This window comes from Triticum urartu, chromosome 6A (assembly GCF_056163025.1).
Source record: "Triticum urartu cultivar PI428250 chromosome 6A, HENAU_Tu73, whole genome shotgun sequence".
Classification (NCBI taxonomy): domain Eukaryota; kingdom Viridiplantae; phylum Streptophyta; class Magnoliopsida; order Poales; family Poaceae; genus Triticum; species Triticum urartu.
In genome coordinates, this window is record NC_141878.1 from 67,753,320 (window position 1) to 67,761,005 (window position 7,686).

The window sequence follows — 7,686 nt, forward strand, 5'->3', positions numbered from 1 at the left end:
GCCCCAAGATGGGATCTCGTGGATACAGAAAGTTACGGCAGTGGAATTAGGGTTTTGGCTCCGTATCTGATCGTTTGGGGGTACGTGGGTATATATAGGAGGAAGAAGTACGTCGGTGGAGCAATAGGGGGCCCACAAGGGTGGAGGGCGCGCCTGGGGGGGGTAGGCGTGCCCCCCTACCTCGTGGCCTCCTGTTACGTGTCTTGACGTAGGGTCCAAGTCTCCTGAGTTGTATTCGATGAGAAAATCACGTTCCCGAAGGTTTCATTCCGTTTGGACTCCGTTTGATATTCCTTTTCTTCGAAACCCTAAAACATGCAAAAAACAGCAATTCTGGGCTGGGCCTCCGGTTAATAGGTTAGTCCCAAAAATAATATAAAAGTGGATAATAAAGCCCAATATTGTCCAAAACAGTAGATAATATAGCATGGAGAAATCAAAAATTATAGATACGTTGGAGACGTATCAACACACTCTCTGTATCTCCAGGGCCTCTTGTTTAGCGGTGTGACGGGCCAACACGGTGGGATTCCCCGGCTCAACAAAGCGGCTTCCGGTTATCAGAACGTCCTGGGCAGATGTTGATGACGGGTTGGCCGAGCTAGATGGTCCGGTAGCAGAAGGATTAACGATGGTATCGTCAGCTGACGGCTCAGGAGGATCTGTTTGAGTATTGGCAGCCGGGTCTTCTGGTGCTTCAGTTGGAGGGGGAGAAGGTGGCATGGCCGGTTCAGGTGCAAGGACTGACGGGTCTTCCGTCGGCCTAGTCACCTTGGCTTTATTGGATTTGGCTTGGCTACTAAGAAAGATGTCATGAAACAGTTAGTATAAAGAAGAAGTTTGAAAGACACAAAGGAAAGATAATTTCTTACTTACCCAGGGGCAGTCTTAAAGGCCGGGAATTGAGTTTGAGACGATTCGCCAGAAGAGCGAGACACCTCCTGCAAAGATAAAAATAAAGTTAGTAATGCAAGGGAGAAGATCCATTAATGAAAAGTAAAAGACGAAGAAATAAACCTCATTCGGGCATTTTTGAGGAGTCTGTTGAAGAACAGAATGCGGTTCATCGTCGTTCCGGGCCTGACGGTGGCTCTCATGTTGCTGCTTTTTCAAAAGAAAATGAGGGTCCAGATAAGCCAAAGGGTGTGAAAACCTTACTTTCCGGGTTACGGCTCGAAGTTTCTGTCTTGGCAAATGGGCTGAGTCAGAGGAAATAGTTACCTCTTCTTCTACGGCCTGACTGGCCCCCGTGTCATCCTGGCAATGATCAGTGTTAATAAGATTATTAAAAAGCTGGCCAAGGGAGTCAAGGGCTACCTCCGACTCAGAAGTATCATCGTCAAGTCTCAACAGATCCTCAGCGGTGCTTTTCTTCTTCTTCTTAGATCTCTGGGTCGTCTTCTTGGCGGTTATGGCGGCGGCTCTAGCTTTCTTGGCGGCTTTGTGGTCGTACTTGGCTTTCCAGAAGTCAGATTTGTCCTATAAACAAATAAGCAAGATGAAAGGTCATGCAGATATTTAAAACTGTTGAGAAAAATACAAAGAGGAAGAGAGCAGAGGTTCTTTACCTCTGGCACTGGGTTAAGCTTGCAGAAGGGGTTTAACCTGACTTTATTGCATTCTTCATATTTGCCGTTCACCAGAAGGGTTGACATTGCAATAGTATCTTCTTTAGTTAATTGAACGGAGTTGTGACGAAGAGAGTCATCTGGGCCTCCACCGTATTCATACACAATTTGGATCGGCGGCTTAGAGGGATGACCCGCCACGCAACCCAGCACCGGTCAAGTCAACTCCGGTTAAGCCGTTCCCCAATAAAGCATTAATCCTTTTAATGGATGGAATTAGCTTCTTGCGTTTGGTGGCAGTGAGTTTGTCAGGGAGTGCAAACTTGGAGTCAAGACGCTCTGCGCGATAACCCGGCAGCGGTTTCTCATTTGCTGGTGAAGTGTCTTGACAATAGAACCAAGTCTGATTCCAGTCCTTGGGATGATTCGGCAAGACTATTAGGGGGAAGACAACGCCCTGTCGACGCTGAATTGAGATACCCCAAGTTCCAAGCTAGGGCCATTGGTGCACTCGTTCTGGCGGTTCAGATAAAAATACTCTCTAAAGAGTTCCACAGTCGGTTCTTCTTGAAGGTACACCTCGCAGAGGACTTGGAAGTTGCAGATATTGGATATGGAATTAGACCCGATGTCTTGAGGGTGGAGTTTGAAAAAATGGAGGACATCTCTGAAGAACTTTGAGCCGGGTGGGGAAAAGCCATGGTTTATGTGATCAGAAAAGACGATAACTTCACCATCTTTTGGATTGGGCCGTTCCTCGTCTGGGTCAGGTGCATGGTAAGACATAACATTCTGCCCTGGCAAAAAGCCTATGGTAAAGAATTCCTTCATATTGTCCTCAGTAACTATTGAGGGAACCCAGTTGCAGACAGTCGGTGCTTTGGACGGCATGATGTTCAAAAGAAGAACTGAAAAAGAAAGCAACATGCCGGCTTAATTCAATGATAATGGTGCAATTAAGTGATGATGGTACAGGGGAGTAATGGAGGCTTACGTAAGGGCTAATGTCATATAAGGAAAAGTAAGCCGGCACGATAAGCCGCCATGACTACAGATATTTGAGAAAGCAGATTCGGCTAAGTGTTGAGACAAACAAGTTTCCTGATTGTTGTATATTATTCCAGATCAAATGGCTATTCAAAATGAAAAAAAAATCTAGACCTAAAAGTTTAGCGTAGATGAGTTCGTAAGTCCTAATGAGGCCTTTATACTGGGAAAAGGGATCTACTAGTGTCAAGAGTAGGCACAAAATAACTACCGCACAAACATATATCTCTTTTGTGATCAAGAAGAGGCTACATGGAAGAACTACGGAGAAACTGCGATGAACTATGAAGAACATGCAGAAACCTAGAAAGCCCTAATGCAGATCTGAGGAGCAAGAAGGGAAACGCTTACAACCACAGATCTTCCGAGGAAGGTCGCCGCCGTTTCTTCTGGACTGATTCTGGTCGATGCAGCGGCCGAAGTCTACGGAGGTGAGGTGTTCTCTGGCGGCGGCGGAGCTCGAGCAGCAACGGAGGTTGCGAGAGGAGGAAGACGAAGAAGAGAGAAGAATGAGAAAGACCGGGTGTGCCTATTTATAAGGGAGTAAACGAACAGGCGGGCGTGAAAATCGAGGAGACCCGAATAATGATTATCCAACTAAATGGACGCCTCAATTCTCGAAAGGCATTAAAGAATAAAGATCCGTTGGGTGATGACATCACAATGGTTTTTTGTGTTTTCAAGAAATGACATCATGGCGGGTTATAAAAATTTCTGTGAAGAAAGGAAGATGGATTTTTTCTAAATATTGAAGATTGACAAAGAACAAAGTTCAAAGTCAACCTGGGGCCTAATGTTGGGGATATAGCTATCAGTTATGACCCACCCAGGAGGGGCCGGGTCAGTCCCAATGACGGGTCACAAAGGAAGCCCAGAAAACAGTCAAGGAGATAGTTTATTAAGGCTTATAGAAGGCCTAAGCCCAGAGGCGGCTTAAGGCCCAGTATTGTAAACCGCCGTATGTAAGGAAATACTTGTAAGGAAAGGCATGTAAAAGAAGTCACCGAGCCGGACACGCTTTATGAGCCGGCCGGGACTTTGTAGGCCGCCAGGCGTCAACCCGTGTATATAAGGGGACGACCCGTTGGCGGCTTAGGGCAAGAAATAAAACATCGATAACCAAGCCGGCGGATTAGCCTTTTGGTGATCGAAACCCCAGCAATTCCAACACAACTAGACGTAGGCTTTTACCTTCATCGTAAGGGGCCGAACTAGTATAAAATCTCTCGTGTCCTTTGTCCCGATTAACCCCTTCAATCTTCCTAGTTGTGATGGCCCTACGACTAAGTCCTTTTGCTAGGACATCTACCGTGACAATTCCACGACAATGACCGTCACGCCGGATACACTAAAAGTAAATCCGGTCAGGCCGACTACAGCAGACAAGACTCATATGAACTGCATCGTGATATAGCCCGGCACAGAGGCGCCGCACACCCCCTATGCTTCACTGATGAAGTTATGGATCACGAATTCCCGGAGGGTTTTAAACCCATAAATATCGAATCGTATGATGGTACAACAGATCCCGCTGTATGGATTGAGGATTTTCTCCTCCACATCCACATGGACCATGGTGATGATCTACATGCCATCAAGTACCTCCCACTAAAACTCAAAGGACTAGCTCAGCATTGGCTGAATAGCTTGCCAGCAGACTCCGCCGGCAGTTGGGAGGATCTGGAAGACGCATTCCTTGACAACTTCCAGGGCACTTATGTGCGACCACCGGATGCTGATGACTTGAGCCATATAACTCAACAGGCAGGGGAATCGGCCAGGCAATTCTGGACATGGTTCCTAACTAAGAAAAACCAAATTGTCGATTGTCCGGATGCAGAGGCTTTAGTGGCTTTCAAGCATAACATCCGTGACGAGTGGCTCGCCCGGCACCTCGGCCAGGAGAAGCCGAAGTCTATGGCATCCCTCACGACACTCATGACCCGCTTTTGCATGGGCGAGGATAGCTGGCTAGCTTGCAGCAACAACACATCAAGGAATCCGGGCACTTTGGATACCAAAGATGCCAACGGCAGACCATGTCGTAACAGACAAAAGCGCCGCAACAACGGCTGAGGGAGTCCTGGATTAGGGGGTGTTCGGATAGCCGGACTATACCTTCAGCCGGACTCCTGGACTATGAAGATACAAGATTGAAGACTTCGTCCCGTGTCCGGGAGGGACTTTCCTTGGCGTGGAAGGCAAGCTTGGCGATACGGATATGTAGATCTCCTACCATTGTAACCGACTCTATGTAACCCTAACCCTATCCGGTGTCTATATAAACCGGAGGGTTTTAGTCCGTAACACAACATAGACAACAATAATCATACCATAGGCTAGCTTCTAGGGTTTAGCCTCCTCGATCTCGTGGTAGATCTAATCTTGTACTACCCATAATATCAATATTAATCAAGCAGGGCGTAGGGTTTTACCTCCATCGAGAGGGCCCGAACCTGGGTAAAACTTCGTGTCCATTGCCTCCTGTTACCATCCGGCCTAGACGCACAGTTCGGGACCCCCTACCCGAGATCCGCCGGTTTTGACACCGACATTGGTGCTTTCGTGGAGAGTTCCTCTGTGTCGTCGCCATCAGACTTGATGGCTCCTACGATCATCAATAGCGATGCAGTCCAGGGTGAGACCTTCCTCCCCGGACAGATCTTCGTCTTCGGCGGCTTCGCACTGCGGGCCGATTCACTTGGCCGTCTGGAGCAGATCAAAAGCTACGCCCCTGGCCGTCAGGTCAGATTTGGAAGTTTAAACTACACGGCTGACGTCCGCGGGGACTTGATCTTCGACGGATTCGAGCCATTGCCAAGCGCGCCGCACTGTCCCGACAAGCATGATCTAGCTCTGCCGCCGAACAGTGCCCTGAAGGCCGCACCCGCATCAGCTTCGACCCTTAATTCGGAGCCAACTGCGCCGATCGAGGATGGGCAGTTGGACGCTACCTCGGGGGCTGCGATCCCAACGGCGATTGAGCCGAACACCAGCCTCGTACTCTGCGAGACTCGTGACTCCAAGGAGCCAGACTCCTCTCCGGACTCCGAACCCTCCGCGCCCCTGCCGATCGAATCCGATTGGGCGCCGATCATGGAGTTTACCGCCGCAGACATCTTTCAGCACTCGCCTTTCGGTGATATCCTGAAGACACTGAAGTCTCTCTCTTTATCAGGAGAGCCCTGGCCGGACTACGATCAGCAAGGTTGGGGAACGGATGATGAAGAAATTCAAAGCCCACCCACCACCCACTTTGTAGCCACTGTCGAAGATTTAACCGACATGCTCGACTTCGACTCTGAAGACATTGACGGTATGGACGCCGACGAAGGAGATGATGAAGAACCAGCGCCTACTAGGCCCTGGAAAGCCACCTCGTCATATGACATATACATGGTGGACACCCCAAAAGAGGGAGATGGCGATGGAACAGCGGAGGATGACCCCTCCAAGAAACAGCCTAAGCGCCAGCGTCAGCGGCGCCGCTCAAAATCCCGCCAAAACAAATACGGTGATTCCAGCACGGGAGACAATAATACTCCGGAAAGTGCCGAAGAAAACCCCCTCCAGCAAGATTTAGCACAGGAGGATGGAGAAACCAGCCCTCATGAGAGAGCGGCAGACAGAGAGGTCAAGGACGATAATTATATGCCTCCCTCCGAAGACGAGGCAAGCCTCGACGACGACGAATTCGTCGTGCCAGAGGATCCCGTCGAGCAAGAGCGTTTTCAATGCAGGCTTATGGCCACGGCAAGAAGCCTCAAGAAAAAACAGCAACAGCTTAGAGCCGATCAAGATTTGCTAGTCGACAGATGGACTGAAGTCCTTGCAGCCGAAGAGCATAAACTCGAATGCCCTTCCAAGAGCTACCCAAAGCGCAGGTTGCTACCCCGATTAGAGGATGAAGCACTTGATGCGGCCGACCGGCCACCTCGTGGCCGCGACAGAGAGGCCTCTCGGCCGTCCACTCAAGCCGCACCCCGTACCAAGGCACGGGAATATGCGCCGGACTTACGAGACATGTTGGAGGACAAGGCAAGGCAAACAAGATCGATCTATGGATCGCGTGGGCGCCCCACGGCTCGAGACGGTAACCATCACGCCGGCCACAAATTCGGCAGGGCCAAACACAGTAGACAAAGCTCATTGGAGCTACGTCATGATATAGCCCAGTACAGAGGCGCCGCACACCCACTATGCTTTACAGACGAAATAATGGATCATCAAATCCCCGAGGGTTTCAAACCCGTAGACATCGAATCATTTGATGGCACAACAGATCCTGCGGTATGAATCGAGGATTATCTCCTTCATATCCACATGGCCCGCGGCGATGATTTCCACGCCATCAATTACCTCCCACTCAAGCTTAAAGGACCAGCTCGGCATTGGCTTAACAGCTTGCCAACAGGATCAATCAGTTGATGGGAGGACCTGGAGGCCGCATTCCTCGAAAATTTCCAGGGCACTTATGTGCGACCCCCAGACGCCGATGACCTAAGTCATGTAATTCAGCAGCCAGAGGAATCGACCAGGCAATTCTGGACACGGTTCCTAACAAAGAAAAATCAAATAGTCGACTGTCCAGACGCTGAGGCCCTAGCAGCCTTCAAACACAATATCCGTGACGAGTGGCTGGCCCGGCACCTTGGACAGGAAAAGCCAAAATCTATGGCAGCACTCACGACACTCATGACCTGCTTTTGTGCGGTAGAAGACAGCTGGCTTGCTCGTAGCAACAATATGACCAAGAACCCTGGTAATTCGGACACCAGGGACAGTAGTGGCAGGTCGCGTCGCAACAAGCTGAAGCGCCGCATTAACGGCGACAATACTGAGGATACGACAGTTAATGCCGGATTCAGAGGCTCTAAATTCGGTCAGCGGAAAAAGCCATTCAAAAGGAATCCTAGGGGCCCGTCCAGTTTGGACCGAATACTCGACCGCTTGTGCCAGATACATGGCACCCCCGAAAAGCCAGCCAATCACACCAACAGGGATTGTTGGGTGTTCAAGCAGGCAGGCAAGTTAAACGCCGAAAATGAAGACAAGGGGCTGCATAGCGATG